We start from the raw sequence: 19,859 nt of genomic DNA on the forward strand, positions 1-19,859 counted from the left end.
GTACACAATATATCACCACAAGTGGTGGCACACACCTTTAATCCCAGCACTTGGGAGGCAGAGATCCATCTGAAACTCTGTGAGTTCAAAGCCACCCTGGACTACATGAGATTGACTCAGTCCAGGAAAGAAAACAGAACCAGGCAGTGGTGGCACTATTTAATCCCAATACTAGGAAGCACACACACCTTTCACCCCAGGAAGTGATGCCTGGGTGGAGAAAGGTATATAAGGCATGAGGAAACAGGAACTAAAGGTTTTTCAGCAAAAGCACCCCTTTTAGCTAGAGGCTTTTTCAGCTGGAGTCTCTTGGGTGAGGGCTCAGAGGAATTCAGTTAGAGAATTCATGGAACTGGTGAGGTGAGACATGACAGTGACTTATTCCTTTGTCTCTCTGATCTTTCAGCATTTACCCCAATATCTGGTATGGGTTTTATTATTATTATTATTATTATTATTATTATTATTATTATTATTATAAGACTGATTTGAGATTTGAGCAACACACCTCCTTGGAAATCATTTGGACTTTGTGGTTCCTCTAGCTAAAATTCAGTCCTCACACAGGATACAACTGATGTAGACTTTCTCAGCTTTCCATTGCTCTCCTTGAGTAAGGAAGGCTGGAGGGGGCTAGAATCAGAAAGCCTCCATTCTCTATGGTGGGGCAATACTATAGTGAGGTCTTTCTACCTAGAAAGAAGATTTTCAATGTCTGGGGCACCATAGGCGCTTCCCACAATGTTTACCACTATTGATTGGCTTCTCCCAGAGCCTTAAGCAAATACATTTTCTTCTCTTACTAAAGTGTGGCCTCATCTTAAGGATATCATCCCCAAGACAAGATGTTCTTATTTTAATGCTAGTTCACATCTAGTCTTCAGTAGACCATGTAAGCATTTCTCCTACCTGCTTAGGATCTTTGCTACTTCTGTTCTAGAGAGACAATTCTCAGCTGTGACTTCCTTCATTCACGTCACCTCAGACTTTGGGAGAGAGTTTGTTCAGTGGATTCAGTTCTATGACAGGACAAGGAAAGTAGGTGACTTTCAGTTTGTTTACTTCCTTTTGTGTTTTACTGGAAAAATGGGGGTAATGATGACTAAGACCTGTGTATATTGATGCTGAAATTGGATATTTTCTTTCCTTTTAAAAAATAATTTAATTAAAATATAATTACATAATTTTCTCTTCCTTTTTCTCCCCCCACAACCCTTTCCATGTCCCTTTCCTACAATCCCTCCCAAACGTCCACTCTCTCTCAAATTAAGTTTCTGTTTTATTTTTACTGTTACATATATATATATATATATATACATATATATATATATATATATATAGAGAGAGAGAGAGAGAGAGATATGATTGATAGATAGATAAGATAGATGGATAGAGATATATGCATAAATACAGCCTACTGAATCCATTTAATATGGCTAATTTGTATATGATTTCAGGGCTGACCACTTTGGACTGAATAACCATCTAGAAGGCTCATCCCTGAGAGAGACTAACTCTCCCCCTGTCAGCAGCCATTAGTTGTCCTCAGTTCTTTGCATAAAGTTGGACCATGTGAGATTTACCCCCAGCACACTGGCATGTCTATTGATATTGCTACTATACAGGTAGCAATGTTTTTGAGGTATCATGAGTGAAGCTTCCTTGTCATGTCAAGGAAACAGAATCTCACATCCTGGTTCTCTTGCTTTTAAATCTTTCCATTCCCTCTTCCTTGATATTATGTGCATCTTAGGTACAGGAGTTGTTTTGTGGGGTTATCCATTGGGGCTAGGTGTCCCATGATCAGTTGGTCTCTGCATTATGACCAGTTATGGTTTTCTTTTTTTTTCTTTTTTTCTTTCTTTCTTTCTTTTTTTTTTTTTTTTTTTTTTTTTGAGACAGGGTTTCAGGGTTTCTTTGTGAAGTTTTGGTGCCTGTCCTGTAGATCAGACTGGCCTCAAACTCATAAAGATCCTCCTGGCTCTGCCTCCCAAGTGCTGGGATTAAAGGCATAAGCCACCACTGCCCAGTTGTTTACTGTATGTAATATTACTTTTCAAGGGTATGAAGAAGGAGAATATATAATGTAATTAGCAAGTAATTAACTTCTAGATTGCAGCAGACAACTTTCCAATATGAAGACAGGGCCATGATTCAACAATGACAGAAGAATTTTGTTATAAGTTGGCATATACTAGATAAATACTGCTTGGGTTAATGAATAAATAATCTTAAACTAATTATAACCGTGAGAAGGCCAGGGACTCACAATCCAGTGTCTATACCATAACTCTACTACAGAGGAATTGAAATGCATGCCCTTTGCTCAAGAACAGAAAATTTCCAAAGCAAAATCAAGGCTTGAACAATTACCTCAATCATTTTTCAAACTAAGTACTTTAGGCAAATATTCAGGCCTCAGCAGGAAATATTTCTGCCCAAATTACCTGGATAATTTATTCAGCCTCCCACTTGGCTTACACTGTGGTTTCCAATGGTCCTTTCTAAGTCTGTGCAGCTGTAGATTTACTAGTGTTTGGCTAGAGAGAAGAATGCTGGGAGTCAAGGAGAGAAACACTGAAAACTCAACAGGGTCTACAGGCGTTTTTGATGGCCTTCCCTTTCGATTTTTGTCTAAGAATGCAAGGAAAAAGTAATCATGAAGTGAAAATTGAAACACACACACATGTACACATTTTGAATTTCTGTTCTAGTTATTACTTTATATTACCTGAAATTATATTCATACATATTTCATTTTTTATTGTTTGACAATTTCAAATTTTTGTATAATATATTTTATTTATTTTCACCCCCTATTTCTCTCTTTCATTTTTCTTCTTCTCCCAATGGCACCCATCTATTCAATGAAGTCCCTTCATTCATGTCTTCTTTTTATGTGTAACCTACTTAGTTTAATTAGAGTAACCTGCCTGAGCAGGTTGAATAGGAGCAAGGACAATTTACCTATGACTACAACACTAAGGAAAGTGATGCCCCACCCTCAACAAACATTAGTCACGTATAGTCCTTCTGGGGGTGACAGGGCTCCATGGGCCCCTCTTCACCCCTTATGAAATGTTTATGAGACTTGATTTGTGCCAGTCTTGTGCAGATAACCATAGCTGTAGATAGCTAGTATGTGCAATGGCTATGTCTTCTTGATAAGATGTCTGTTTCTTGCACATTTCCACGTCTTCAGATATTATATTCTTCTTTCTGTCTTCTTATGTACAATGTTTCCTGAATCATGGAGAAGTGATTTGCCAAATTTCATGCATTCTCCTCTTTCAAACTTGAGCTTGAAGTGGACAACGACTGTCTCTGACTTGCTGTTCTCCTAACCTGAAATTGGCACCTTGTGAATGATTAACAAGTAAGTATTCCTTGAATGAATGAGCATATGAACAAGTGAATGTGTCTATGGATACATCAATGACACATCAAAGAATGGACACAGAGCCTCTTAGGGCAAGTGCTGCTCTTTGTAGCGTACTGCTATGACTATTGTTCACAGTGAGACTACATAGACACATACTATGATATTCTGTTTACTGGCTACTGTGATTCAATTTTTCTTAGTCACACTAAATCTATTTTATTGTCCACAAAGTAGGAACAATCATTTCACCCTCTAGTATATAATCAGCATACTAATTGTTGTGAGGTATTTACTAGTGCTTTTCAGGCAATACTAATTACAAGTTAGTTAATATATCTCTAATATTCTTTTAAATCATAGATGCTCAATTTATAAATAGATTAAATTTCTAAAGTTACATTCATTAATTTTATTTTGTATTTAAAGTAATAGTGATTAAGTGGGTTTGGTCTTTCAGTTCCTAGATACATCTGCCTTAAATATGAAGTCTGAACCAACCCTCATCAATTTAAATGTAGACATTATTTCTCTTCCTTGTGTATATGTTATGATAGGCATATTTTCCCAAAATATGAAGGTCACATGCACATTGAGATCTGCCAGTGTCATCCTGCCACACTTTTTATGCTCTCTAAATTGTTAGGGTGAGTTCTTAGCAGCAATGACATGCACTTGTCATTCCCACTGGCCTCTGCCTGGAGGCTGGACCACCTGTGACTTAGGTCCCATCAAGTTTTCTTTTTCTGTGTTTTGACTTTGAATTATAGAACAAACTTCTACCCAGTTCTGAAGAGACAGCAGGCTGCTAGCAGCAGGTATTGATGATTCCACAGACCCTGGATTTTTCTTTTTTTTGAAAGTAGATATTTTCATACAATATTGTTTTAGGGTTCCTATTGCTGTGAAAAGACACCATGACCACAGCAACTCTTATAAAGGAAAAACAATTAATTAGGGTGGCTTACATTTTCAGAGGTTTAGTCCATTATCATTATGAGGGGGAGCATGGAGGTGCGCAGGCAGACATGGTGGTGCTGGAGAAGGAGCTGCTACAAGGTAATACTTAGAGAACAGGAAGTTCTGTAACACTGGGAGTAGCTTGAGCATAAGAGCACAGTGACACACTTCCTCCAATAAGGCCACACTCACTCCAACAAGTCCATGCCTCCTAATAGTGCCACTTCCTTTGGGGCCATTTTCTTTCAAACCACCACAAATATATTCTGATCATGGTCCCATCTCTCCCAACTCCTCTCAGATCCCCCTACCTTCCCACCCACCCAAGTCCACATCCTTTCTTGATCTCTTTCATTAGAAAACAAACAGAAAGACACCTTCAAAAAGTAATAAAATAAGATAAAATTAATAAAATAAAACAAAAGAAAGCTTGAATAAGACAAAACAAACAAAGGAAAACAAAGAGCCAACAAAAAAAAAAAGCACAAGAAACACATATCTACAGAGATATACATATTTGCAAACAGAAATCCTATAAAATCACAAAATCGGAAATCATAATATAAAAGCAAAAGATCTGTAGGGTAAGAGAAAAATGCCCAGAAAAAGCATTATGAGAAAAAGAGAGGGGGGAGGGAAAGCTCCAAAAAAGACCTTTGAGTTCATTTTGTGTTTTTGTGTTGACCATCTGTTGTTGGGCATGGCGCCTGGCCTTAAGAGTAGTTTGTGTACCAGTGAGATGCCATTGGAGAAAATTAATTTTTCATCTGGGAGTGGTTATCAGTTGGAGATAGGGGTGTCGACCTGTATTCATGTCCACTCTCAGCCCTGGGACCCCATCTGTTGCAGACCTGTGCAGGTCTTGTGTTGCTGCCACAGTCTCTGTGAGTGAGTTCATACGTGCATCCTTCCTGCTGTGTTTACAGGGCCTTGTTTACTTGATATTCTTGTCCCCCATGGCTCCTATAATCTTTCTGACTCCTCTTCCACAGGGTTTTCTGGAGCCATGAGAAGACAAAGACTTTTTTTTCCTACAACTTTTTTACTGTTCTATTCATTCAGCTTCAGAACAAAAGCACTGAGTACAAAGCAGCAGCACTTCTGTCTCTGGGAGCAGAAGAGCGATTGTTTTAAAAAGCAATGTGATATTCAGTATATTAAATGTTGACATATTCACAGAGAATGCCAAAGGAGATGAAAGAAAATAAGGAATGCTCGAAAGTGGAGACAACAAGATGTTAGTGCCTGGGGCAAAGGAAAGGCTCTGGTTTATAGAGGAAATTCAGATCAGGACTCAGTGGTTACAGGCCATTGCATTACACCTCCCTTAGTTACCAAGGACACCCAGATATAGGGAGCATGAACCAATGCTAGTCACTTATTACAGTATTACAGTGAAGCTGGTGTGTCTGGAATTGAGAAGCAAGCTGAGAGAAGGGTATGAAAGGAGACTGTGAGTGCAGCTTTAAAGCTTATTATACTGTGAGTCCTAGTATATTTTGGGGAAAAAGGCCTGTCTACTGTTTGTGCATGCCAATACCTGTATCTTCTGTGGCATACATGAAGTAATTTAAACAAACAGAACCATAAGAGAAAAATGACAACTGATACTAATATAGATGAATATTGAAAATGTATTAAAATGTGTAGGGCAGTTGATTAGAGGGAGAGAATTTGTTACACATATATCTTGAAGTTTCTTCCACCTTATTCCACCTCTCCTAGCTGTCCCCTCACAAGTACTCACTGCTTTGGTGTAGTGTATACAGTATGCATGCTTTCAACTCTCTTTGCAATCATCAAATATTAGAGATTAATGATATCCATAGAAACATTCAAAATTAAACCCAACACAGATAGTTAGCTTTCCATTAAACTACCAAGTTGTTGAGATAACCAACTTGTAAGGATAATGTTTGATTTGGGATTTTAATTTCCAAGGTGCTTGCCTATAATTGTTGCTTTGATAGCTGGGGCAAAGCAATGCATCGTAGTAAAAGTGTAAAGAAGGGACCAGCTGCTCACTTCATGGCGGAGAGAGAGAGAGAGAGAGAGAGAGAGAGAGAGAGAGAGAGAGAGAGAGAGAGAGAAGAAGAAGAAGAAGAAGAAGAAGAAGAAGAAGAAGAGGAGGAGGAGGAGGAGGAGGAGGAGGAGAAGGAGGAGGAGGAGGAGGAAGAAGGGAGTAGCATCCCACAATTCCCTTCAAGGGTATGCCCCTAAATAACCTGAAGACATCCCACTAGAAGCCACCTCTTAAAGAGCCCGCAACATCCTAACAGTGCAATAGGCTAGGGACCAAGCCTTTAATACACGGAGATTGGAGGACAATCTAGATCTAAGTTGTAGCACACTGCAAGCATGCTTCAATGAAAAGATGACCATTGATGCTGCCAACAGCTGTCAGTAACTACAGCTGAGCTTACTCAGTTTGGCATGCTGAATGTTCATAAGCAACAGGATTACTGGAATGTTCTTTCTCATCGAATCTGACATCCTTGTTTTACAGCTAAGAAGCTGAGGTACATACAGGGTCTAATAGATACTTAGAATCCAGGAGTAAAACTAAAATCTTCTGTTTTGGCCTTTTACTATCTTCCATTGATGACATTCTGGATCAAAGAGGGAAAATGGAAAGACTGAGTAACTAGTGACTTTCTGATTGTCTTGAGAAGTAGAGATCACCTGCAGTAGGAATAAACACAGAGATCCAAAGTCAGATAATATGCAAGTACTGAGAGACCTCAGAACACTCAGTCCTACAGGATATCTCCATTAAATCCTTCCTCCCAGAGTTCATGGAACCCTGTGGAACAAGAGGCAGAAAGGGTAAGAGCCAGAGAGAATGAAGGACACCAAGGAAACAAGGCTCTCTAAAAACAGCAGGACCTAAGCATATATGAACTCACCAAAATTAAGGCAGCATACATAGGACTGCATAGGTCTGCAACAAATGGGATCCCAAAGCAGAAGAAGTGGACACGACCCCATCCCTAATCCAGAAACTGCCTCTAATTGATAACCATTTACAAATGAAAAATTAGTTTTCTCCAAGGAACTCTCACTAGGCAAAAAAACTATTCCTAAAGGTTGGCTGCATGCCCAGCAATAGTTGGCCAACAGAAAATGACCTCAACAGCATCTTTGGGGTTCTATGTCTCATGATGTAGTGCCAGGACTTATTTGTTTTGATTTTCCTCCTCCTTTTCTTTTCTTTTCAATTCTATTTTTATTTGTTTACCCTATAGGTTTTGCATATATATTACAGCTTCCAGTTTTGTGTTTTCATGGGATTCTTGAATGTGTTCCTTCTCTATGTTAGCATATGATAAGACTAGAAGAAAGGTAAGAAGTCTAGGGTTTATGGTTTCAGAAGAAATGAAGCCTGGAATGAAATGTATGAGAGTCTAATTCAATATGGAAGAGCCCCGACTCAGCCACTGAGCTATTTAGAGCGAATTAATGAGCCTATCTGCCTGGGGACACAAACTCAGAACTCCAGAAAAGTAGTAGCTTCTCAGAATGTAACTGTTCTTGCTAGAAGGCATTCTTAACAGTAGAAAGTTTGACTAAAACCAGAACAGTGAAATTATGTCTACTCTTTTATCATATTTACTTGACAATCAGGAAAGGGAAAGATTTATTCCAAAAAAGCACAAAATATTATTTACTGAAATATGATCAATAAATTATGAACTATCATGCATGTGATTAATTTTATATTTCCACTTCTAGAAAGGACTACAGGATCTTCTCATACTTGCCACGTAATTGGGATATGGTGCAGATCCAATAGTCTCCCAATAAATCACAACTCCCAGGATCCTCTCACACTTAGGTATTTCTCCATTTAACATTAAGTTTTGCTTTGGCTGATGAAACATTCATATATGTGACAAGGATATGATGAGATCTTGTATATCTAGGGCAAGATGGCCTTTAACCTGGGCAGAACCCAGATATGAGCTCTTGAGGCTGAGCATTACTCATAGCCCATTATTCTGTATCATCAACTACAGGGAGAGATTCAGAGGAACCTGGTGCCATGACCTTGGTCGAATTCCTTATCCTAAAAACAAGCTTTCTCTTCCATAAAACAAGAATAATGGAGTTCATTTTATAGGGATATTATAAAGACTAAATGTAATATGAACTTGATTATCCCTATAATAATAGGAACTAGGGTTTTAAAGAAACTATATATTATGATTTTTCTGAGTCTATATCTGCAGAAGACAAAAAGGTAACTTTGGAATGAAAATTTACAAATTTTCCACAAGAACCATTCTCTAGGCTCATCAACAATGACTAATAAGGACAAGAAAGGTTTCCCTTCTCATAGAGAATCTTTTGAGCTTATTTTATGTAAGAGAAAAAAAGACCTGTGAAAACCATAACTTTCGCCTAGTTTGTATTGATTTGTTTTCAAATAATTCAGTGAACTACACATTTTGACTAACTGATAACTACAGGGAGAGGTTCAGTGATGATACCAATTTTAAAAGGCATACAACAGACTTGGAATATAATAGAGAAAAGCAGCTTACTCATCTTTGTATCACACATACCTTGATGCTGACTCAAACTAAAATATGACACAAATGATTTGCAAGATTTGTAGAAAATGAAGCCTAATGGTGTAATTATGGAGGAAATCACAGCCCTGCTTACCAGGCATTCTAAACATTTTTTTTCTGAAGATGTGAAATGGTAGATCAGTATGTTTGAAAAGATGAGGTGCTTTGAAGGAGCTGAAGGATCCAGAGTGGTTAGTCCATTGAAAATAGATTTGCTACTGTGGAGAACATCATTATGCCCAATGGACATTCAAGCTGAAATAAACAAAACTGCAAGAATACAGGATGATGAAATTACTTAGCTCGATTCAGTATATTGTATAATAGGATTCTCAGGCTGTTATTGACTAAGCTGGTAAAAACTGAAAATGTATGCAACATTACTGGAGAAATTATCAGTAAAAGCAACCCAGAAACTAGTTTGGGTCAGATTTCCAGAGAGGTTAGGATCAATTTAAACTACTGTTTTAGACGTTCCTTTTGTCTTATTATGAGAAAAAAAATGTGGATTTTTGTTCTAATGTCAGACATTGATGAAAACTAGGATTACAGATTCTATATTAAAACACAATGGGATCAAGAAAATCTAGCAAGGGTACATGTCTTAGACTCCAGGTCTCTATTTCTAACATCATCCTACTTGGGTCTTCATTTTAAAAATAAAGGTATTAGGGGCTAAGAGGATGGCTTAACAGATGAGATCTCATGTTGGGTAAGAATGAGGACCCAAATTTAAGTCTCCAGTACTGAAGTGAAAAACTGAGTATGGCTGCATGTGTGCCTGTCATTCTAGCACTGGTAGGGACAGAGATGAAAAAAATCACTGTGGCTCGCTTCTCTCCAACCTAGCTCCAGATTCAGATAGATACCTTATCACAAGGGAATAAGTCTGGCTTCTGTGTATACATGGGCATGTGCACACATACACATATATACACATGCACACACACACACACACACACACACATGCACGAGCACAAACATGCACACATATCCACCCCCCACAGACATATAAACCAATGAATAAAGGAGTATTAGAGCTATTTATCACGTACTCTAAGCTTTTGAAATTTTGATGTTCATGAATTTTCTTAGATTAGGCAAATGTGGTAAGCTAAGCAGTAGCCCTCAGAGACATTCAGGTTCTAATTACAGGACCCCATGAGCATTGACTTCCATGAAAACAGGGCTTTGCAGATGTGAGCAAGGTAAAGAATGACTATCCTGAATTATGTGGGTTGGCCCTAAACGTGATTATGGTGTTTACATAAGAGAGAGCCAGAGAGATTTTTACTGTAAGTGAAGATGGGGGCATATGACAACAGAAACAAGAGGTCACAGTGATGCTAGGAAGAGGTCGTACATAGCTAGAGAAAACTGGCAGCCTTCAGGAGCTGGAAAAACCCAGATTCTCTCCTAGAAATTCCAGAATGAACTGGAAGTTCTGCTGACATCTTGATTTTAGCCCAGTAAAATGCATACTTCTGGTTTCCAGGATAAAAAAACACACAAATATGTGCTGTTTTTAAACCTTGACATATATTCTTAAAGTAGGTCACAAGAAACAAACACTAAGTAAAAACTAAGAAAACAGCAAGGCATGGTGGCTCAGGCATATGATATGATCCCAGCACTCAGGAAGACCCTAAATGGGGAGGCCCACTGTGAGTCCATGGTCAGACTGCACAGTGAGTTCCAGTTTAGCTTGGAATAACTTAGATACTCCAAACAAACAAACAAACAAACAACAGAACAGAACAAAACGAAGCAAAAACCCAGTTTGGAATTTCAGTGACAGGGAGACTACTGACTGATTCCTTGGATTTGTCAAGATCCATTTGGCCTGGAGAAATATAAAACCTATGCAGGTTGAAACAGTCAAAGAAATTACTAGCTCAGGGTAGGGAAGAGGTCAGGAATTGCTCAACAGAGGTCAAAGTCTTCTCCACAGTGTTCTTAGCTCTCTTATCATCCATGTGGACTTTCAGAGCTCAGGGTGTAGAGAGATGGCAGGAAGAGGACATTTATGCCTGTGAGACACCTCTTAAGAGATCTTGCAGGAGTAAAAAAGAAAGCTCTTTCCAGACAAGCTCCTTCCCCACATGTCTCATTAGCCAAGGTTGGATGATGTACCACCACAGACTGATCCCTACAGCCAAAGGTTTCCTAGTCTAGGCATTTGCTGCCTGTGTTGCTCTACAGGTCTATGTGAAAGGGACTTTTATTAACTTTAAGCCTTTCAAGCCACTTATAAAATGGAGTTGGGGTCAGCTTCCCTTGAAACTGGTGAAAGACAGAAGCCACTGAAAGAATAGCATGGTGCCCTTCAAAACAGAGGAACAGCACCTTGATCTTTACATTTCCAAAAGGTCTAATAAGAACTATAATCAGGGAAGTAGGAAAAATGAACATAGAACTAAATATGTGTGAGACATTTTGATAGATGATATTCTATGGCTAAAAAATGATGTGAGAAAATGCATGAACATTAGGGAATAAAGAGGACTGACTGACTGCCTCGAGGTCATTTGCTCAAAGTATCAACACATAAATCAAAATTAGGAGGTAAATCAGGGTTGGATTGAAAAGTATGTATCTTTTGAGGTAAAGAAAATAGCTTGTTAAAAGCTTAAGAAATATTAAAAAGTGATGAGCTGATAGAGCAGTGAGAATATCGGTATTGCTACAGAGTACCTAGTAGACTTTCAGGTTGAACAGGACATGAAGTTGGAGAACAAGTTTTAGATCCACTTTTAAAAATTCTACAACTTTCCAGGTTCCCACAGTTGATGATAAGGAATTTGTCTTCATTCTGATAACTATAGGGGTTCAGGCCCCAAGACCTGAGATAGATGTAATAGTCTGGCAATTAGAGAATAAGGAAGGAGAGAGGCCACAACAGAGGAATTGGTATGTAGGCTACAGTGATGAGGATATGGACGTGTAGAGACAGAGAAACATTTCTAAAGTCATGAGACAGAAAATTCCCGATTCAAGCCCAGTTTTGCCAGGCTCTAAAACCCACACTCTTAAGAACTCTACAATAGAGTTTTCAATAGTTCTTTCTGAAAGCTATTAAGAAATAACTTATGCGCATCTATAGCCACTAAGCAGTGGGTCTTGGCGTTGGGAACAAACCTTTCATTTCAACCTCCATGCTGTTGTCACTACAGTTATTTTGCTATAAATTTTTGCTCCATATGAACCTTCTCCCATTTAGTGCATCTCAAGAGAGAGCTTTGGCAATATTGGCTTTGGTGCAATTCTGTAGAAAGGAGACAGTTAGATGGCCTGTGTATGACAGGGTACTTCTCATGGTTTTGACCCCTATAGTATAATAGAATAGCTTTGAACATCCTTTAGGGCATAGGAATTCTGCAACAAAGAATTAATAAGCCCCAAAATAGCAATACTTGCAAATCTGAGAATTTTGACCCATAGAGATAATATAGTGATTGGTAAACGATGCCTTTATAGATGGCATTCTATATATCTCAACAATTTGTACAAAATAGCTACAAAAAAGATTCTGCTCACACATATAATTTTTCCAGGCATGTTGGTAGCATTGCTGTTAATTTGAATCCTTTCCTAAGATTCCTTCCTTATCCAACATTCAAATATTCTCTACCTACATGGTTTTCAAAAACAGTTTGATTGACATAAGAGGAAAGTAGAGCATCTTTGCAATTGAAATGTGATGCAGAAAAGCTATGCAGCACTTGAATATTGGAATTAAGCAAGCCTGGATTAGGATCCCTGACCCAGCTACATGCCTAAAGTGAGTTAGTTCACTTTCATTATTTTTTGCTGTAATGGTGTGTATGTAATGAAGTGTCATGGCTGGTTTTATGTCAGTTTGACACAAGTGTTAGTCATCTGAGAGAAGGGAACTTCAATTGAGAAAATGCCTCCATAATATCTGGCTGTAGGCAGGCCGATAGTGTGGTCTTAATTAGTGATTGACAGAGAAGGGCCCATCCCATTGTGGGCTGGAACAACCATGATAAGGTGGTTCTGGGTTCTGTAAGAAATCAGGCTGAGCAAGCCATGGGAAGCAGACCAGTAAGCAGCACTCCTCCACAGCCTCTGCATCAGCTTCTGCCTCCAGCTTTCCACCCAGTTGGAATTCCTGCCTTGGCTTCCCTCAGTGGACTGTGATTCAGGATACTTAAAGCAAACATAACAAAATAAAAACCCTTTCCCACCCAAGTTGCTTCTGGTCATGATGTTCCATCACATCCACCTTAACTTCAAGACATGGGGATACCAACATAACTAAAATGAGTCAGTCTATATAAAGTATTTAGGGTCATTGGCTCTGAGTTTTAGGTTTCCACAGTGGGATAGTTATTGCTATTACTAATGGCCATGAGACTTTACTATACCTTAAAAATGTGTTTTATTCAAACAAATACACACTTGTTTAGTGTATAGATCCAAAATTTTCTTTGAATTATTGTGCTAGAAATTTAATTCTGTTTGGCAAATAGAAACTCACTCTCTGATAATATTTTCTTTTCCTGAATGAAGCATTGACTGAATAACTAACTGTCCAGAGACTCCTGCTTCTTGAGATCTGGCTGCCTCAGTGGTGATGTGACAGAAGGACAGGGAAGGAAGTAGGCACCTGTGCACTGAGAAGCTATGCACGGTCAGAACTTCCTGTGTGGTTTGTAAATTAAGCCTGTAGAAAAGTTAGGGGAACTTGGGCTGACATTGAAAACAAGGGACGTCCCTCTAAGAAGAGCTACTCTAGGCTAGAGAGGTGGCTCTGTAGTTATAAGCATTGACTAATCTTTAGGAGGACCCAGGTTTGATTTCCAACACACACAGATGCTTACAACCATCTGTGAATCCAGTTTTAGGGGATCTGACATCCTCTTCTGGCCTCCACAGGCACTAGTCATATTCATGGTAAACAGACATACATGCAGATATAACATCTATACGCATAAAATAATAATAAATGATAAGAGAGATGCTCCTTGCTCCTGGGTTGATATAGCAAACATTACAAAATTGTTAAGAGATCCTCACCTCCAGGATCCCTTCCATCTTTTTGATGAGAGCTGTTCAACTGTCCTAGTAAAACATTGATTTTATTCCTTTTTCCCTCTTTTCTCTATAACTTGTGCCTCTTCATACATACATACATATATATATATATAATTTTTTTTGAAAAAAGATTTTCTTTCCTTTAACATACCAACCCCTGTTCCCCCTCCCTCCTCTTCTCCAGCTCCCCCACCTACTCTCATCCCACCTCCCTTGGATAGTCAACACAGGTTGTTATACCATGTTGGGGCCAGACCTAGCCCCTCCCTCCTGCATCAAGACTGAGTAAGGCATTGCACCATAGGGAATGGGGTCTAAAAAGCCAGTTTGTGTACCTGAGGTAACAATTAATAAATGGGACCTCTTGAAACTGAGAAGCTTCTGTAAGGTGAAGGACATTGTCAATAAGACAAAAAGGCAGCCTACAGAATGGGAAAAGATCTTTACCAACCCCACATCAGACAGAGGGCTGATCTCTAAAATATATAAAGAACTCAAGAAACTAGACAACAAAATATCAAATAATCCAATTTAAAAGTGGGCTACAGAGATAAACAGAGAATTCTCAACAGAAGAATCTCAAATGGCCGAAAGACATTTAAGGAAATGTTCGGTATCCTTAACCATCACGGAAATGCAAATCAAAATGACTCTGAGATGCCATACTATGCTGTCAGAATGGCTAAGATGAAAACACAGATGACAGGCTATATTGGAGAGGATGTGGAGGAAGGGGAACATGCCTGTCCACTTTCTATGCCCGCAGCTGCCAACCATCATTTGCACTTTCGGGATATGACTGCTCTCAATTCTGTGTGTTTTCAACTCCCTCAGTCTTCAACTGTAACTTCACTTTCCAAGCTCTGGGCACTGCCCTGTCCCCTAAGTCAGTAGCCCTCTCCTCTAGCTGCTACTCTACTTTTCTTGTGCAGGTCTTCTTTCCAGGCCTTAGAGTTCTTTGTAAGTGGTACCTGTAGACTACCACTCCTCACCAAAGGCCTCATATCAGACCTCTGGTTTTTCACAGTAGATGAGAGAATAGTGTAGTTTATGATGTAATTATGGAAGAAAGTTTAAACTCATAGACAAGATTGGAGCTTCTGTTCTGTTGCCAAGTCAAACATGTACTCACATAGCTTTAGACTTCAGTTGGGTTAGACCATTTCTAATATTGTACTAGCTTTGCTCCTAGAAGGAATCAGTAATCTTTGAGCAAAGTGCTATGCTTTGAACTTAACTCATTCTGTTGGTCTTATCATTCTTTTAGATGATTGTCCCTGGAGGGTGACAAGGCACATTTTTAGTAGTAAACTTTCTAGGAAATGTTAGACTACTCTACACTGAAAACCAAGCTATGCCCTTAGTGACCCCACTCCTGAAGAAAAAAATGTGTCCTTTCCAGATGAAGACAACAGGCTTAGACAGCTATTCCAGAAGACAATATAAGCTAGATTAGTGTCCAACCCTTAGACAGATCCAGTGAAAGGTTTTGGCCTTATTTTCTTTGTTCTTTTCTTCTCTGCTCATCTCAGAAGGGGTCATGCACCCTCCTTCTGTTCCTCCAAGGAAACTTGGTTTGCAATTCAAGTATTTCTATTGAGTTCGGAAGAGATACTTCAGCCTGTGCCTTTGTCGATTCTTTCTTTTCATATGGTGCCTTGTTTCTGTTAAAGTTGTAAAATTATCTATGCTCAGTTGTGAGATCATTAAAGAAAGAGTTAAAGTGAGAAAGGAGATGACAAAAGAGAGAAGGAGTAAAAGCAGGAGGAGGAAGAGAAGGAGGATCCCAAGAATTACTCTTAAGACCAAATAAATTTCAGAGGGGTTAAGATTTCTCACACCTTCTAGGTCAGCTACAAGAAGAAGAATTGTAGCATGAATCTTAAAAGTTCTTATTAATAAAATCAAACCTGAGGCCAGTTATTGGGATGAAATGCTGGAAGATCAATCAGAGAGACAAAACAAGCCACAGCTTCCTCACCTGGCCAATTCCTCAGGTGATCCTGTTTCCTCAGACTGGATGCCACTCAGCTGAACTGTGTTGCTCAAAGTCTAAAAGCTTAACCAGCCAAATGCTTCTAGTTTCTGGTCCTCATGCCTTATATACTTTTCTGCTTTCTACCACCACTCCCTGGGATTAAAGGCTCGCTTTCTGGGAATAAAGGCGTGAGTCACCATGCTTGGCTGTATCCTTGAACACTGGATTTCTGCCTCTGGAATGCTGGGATTAAAGGCGTGTGCTACCACTGCCTATCATAAGTATCTAGTGGCTTTTCTGTCTCTGACCCCAGATAGGTTTATTAGGGTACACAATGTTTTGGGGAACACAATACCACCACAAAGAATTATGTACACTCCCATATCCCAGTAGCAACTGCAGTTAGAGTTGTCAAAAGATAAAACTTCAATTCAGTTCCATGATCAAATTGCTTTTTACTTACTGTTTCCATGAATTGAATAATATCTTATGTAAAAGGAGAAGGACTGATTTTTTCACAAGTCAGTTTCAACAATAACAAAGAGCAAAGACATAATTAAAACCCAGCATCTGGTTACATCACATTACTTCTCGTGTATTGAAGCATAGTGGTCTTTCTTATTACCTTAGCTAACATAGGCTTGTTCTGAGACTAGCCTATAGTCTTTTCTGGTTGCTCAGAGCATTATCACCAGCTTGGCAATGACCTGGAATTTCTGCTTGAGAGTATTAGGCAACATCTTCTAGGAGGCTGAGAGCTCTCTGAGGAATTGTGGGATTGAGTCCAGATTAGAAGGCCACAATATCCAGTGTCTGCTATCAGCAGAAGATGGCAAGAGAAGTGGTAGAGTGGTCTTTCAAAATGAAGTGATGATTTCCCCTCCCAGCAGCCTGCATAGCACCTTCAAGCTAGCTAGCTGGGAGGAGACTCTTAGGTCAGTTGCTGTTTGATTTCTCCATATCCTGTGATCAATGGTGTTCGTCTCTTCAGCAATCATAATCCTGGTGGGCAATCGAGAGTGATGGCAACTTCTTGTATTGCTTTGGGAGTTTCTGAGATTCACCTGACCAACAACTCCAAAAGGGGTATCCATACTTGGCACTGGGTTCTAGAGCAAGAAGGAGGAAGAGTTAGGATGAGGATGTTGGTGGGGTTCTGGGAGGAGTTAGAGGGGGAGAATGGGATAGATAGGATATCAATGCATTATACACCTGTATGAAATTACCAAAGGTAAATAAAAATTAAATAAAATAGAAATGAACACAAGGTCATAGTATTTTTCTTCAAACCTCCTGACATGTGGGCTTCCCTTTGAAAGATGCTGCCCACTTTGAGGGTAGCTTTTCCCCTTAGTCAATGTTCTCTTCATTTGACCTAACAGATACATCCAGTGCATCTTCTATGTCAATGTTTCTCAGCCCATGGGCCTCGACCCCTTTGGGGATCAAATGACCCTTTCACAGACATCCCCTAAGACCATTGGAACATATAGATATTTACACTACAATTCATAACAGTAACAGAATTACAGTTATGAAATAGCAATGAAAATAATTTTTCTTTGGGGGTTACCACAACATGATGAAATGTATTAAAGGCTCAGCACTGTGAAGGTTGAGAACTACTATCCTAAGTAATTCTTAACACAGTAAAACTGGCAGTCAATATCGACCTTCTAATGCGTTTTTGGCTTGGACTGTTGAGAGACAGTACAGAACTCTATCAGTGAGGACCATTGCAAAACTCTATCCATGTCCCCTATAACTTTTATTTAGTCAAGTTTAATCCCTTTTTAGACAGTGATGATTAAAAATGGGTTAAAAATATTTTCCTTTTTAATTTTTAAAATATTATAATATAAACATGTTTCCATATTATCAAGAGCTCTTAATATTATTAGGGTATTCTAATATTCTCAGTTTAAGGAAATATGTCGTCCCTGAATGGAATAACCTAGTCTAAAGCTAATCTACTTTGAAGCTAACCTGGAACAGATTATTCTGTTCAGATTCATCATTTCCTTAACTAGTTTGCCACCATTTACCTGTTTTTCTTTCTTGTGATAAGTTTGTCTGTCTTTGATAATCTTGGAAATAAATTGTGTATTTCTGATTTATTAAATTTTTAAAATATATATCTAAAAAGTCACAAGTTCTGTGTCAAAGCACTTGAGGATCATTAAGGCTGGCAAAAATTGCTTTCCAAATGACAGTAATTTACAATAACATTGGCATGTGTGAGGTTGCTTAGCATTGTGAAGACCTGGAATAGCTTCTCCAGACAAACAGCCATGTAGCATACAGTGGTGGGTACAAAGCCCTAGACAAAAGGCATTGGTTAATTACCTTGGGGGAAGTTAAAGGCAGATGTCTACCATCCTGGGTGTACTTCACAGGAGAAAGAGTAACCATTTTTCCACTCAGTCTATCAACCCTGTGTCTGAAAATGTGTATTGATTTCCAATCAAAAGTTCATTTGCAAAGGTTAATTTCCCAATAGCGCTGTCCTATTTTTATCTAGCTCTTCATGCTAGGTCAGAGTCAGGCGGCACCCGTGAGCAGAAATTAGCCAGCATAAGTCAAAGGCATCAAGTGATAGAACGCATAATTCATAAAGCAAACATTACTTTGCTTGTTGGTATCCATAAATCATTCCTTATTTGGTGTCTTTCAGTAACAGGCTTATTGAAAATGAAGAAAGAGAGAGAGTTCCCGGCAACCATAGACATGCGTAATAAGCACCAGAACATCTGATGACTGTTAAACAGAAACCAGGAAAATGGGTCAGCCTTTGGGTCACAAGGAAACAAGCTGCTGTAACGGGAAATGGGAAAATCAGCAGTGATACCTAGAAAAGCTGAGCAGCTGAGCACCTCAGAGGCCATTTTTGGAGGGCTAGGTTGGAGAAGAAGGAGAAGGAACTAAATAGTGATGAATTCAAATACATTACAATCTATCTTTGAATCATGGGATCCCTTGATCATAAATACAAAACAAAATACTTTTATCTCCTTCATGCCCAGTTGCTGACATCATTTAACACTGCTCATTTCTACTTTGCTGAACCCTATAATTCTTTGATCAACAGTTTTAAAACACATAAGAGGTAAAGGACACATCATCATTATTGGTGGTGGGGAAAACCATTTGGAACTAGTGTAAGCAAAGAAGGAAATTTTTTGGAATGTGTAATGGTTAGTGTTGTCAACTTGACAGACTCTAGAATTACCATGGAGATAGGCCTAGGGCACGTCTGTGAGGGATTATCTTAATTGTGTTAATTGGTGTGTGACAACTCATCATAATTGTGGGTGGCACCATTTAGTGGGTTAGGTCCATAGCTGGGCAAAAATGGAAGAGAGCTCTATGCATGCATTCGCTGCTTTCTTCTGACTGTAGGTGTCATGTGACCAGATATTTTAACTCCTGATACCTTGACACAATTGCTGCAATAAGATGTCAACTATACTTTGAACTATGAGCTTCCTTAAGTTGCTTTTATCAGAGTCTTTATTGCAAAATCAAGAAAGTAAGCAAGACAGAAGGATATTGTTGCAATATGTCTTATAGCATCAAGGAAAAATTGGATAATGGGTTATTAGAAAACACAAACATTAGGATAGCTTTGGCAAGTTCAGGAAGTTTATAGACCCATCAACAGTGTGATTAGGCACCTGATTCTTCTGTCTCTTGATTAAAAATTCCAAGCACCTAAAATCAAATACACAGTTTGTGTTTCAGTTCTTTAAGTAACTATTTCTGGCCAGAAGATCTGCATAGATATTGGAGATCCATTTCAGAAAGAAGAAAATTGAGCAAACATTGCCTCTGAAGGTACATACCCAGGATAAGGCATTTGGGGGAGGCTGTTACAATGAAAACACTAAAGGGGCTCAAAATGAAGTAGAGA

This window comes from Peromyscus leucopus, chromosome 1 (genome assembly GCF_004664715.2).
Source record: "Peromyscus leucopus breed LL Stock chromosome 1, UCI_PerLeu_2.1, whole genome shotgun sequence".
Lineage (NCBI taxonomy): Eukaryota > Metazoa > Chordata > Mammalia > Rodentia > Cricetidae > Peromyscus > Peromyscus leucopus.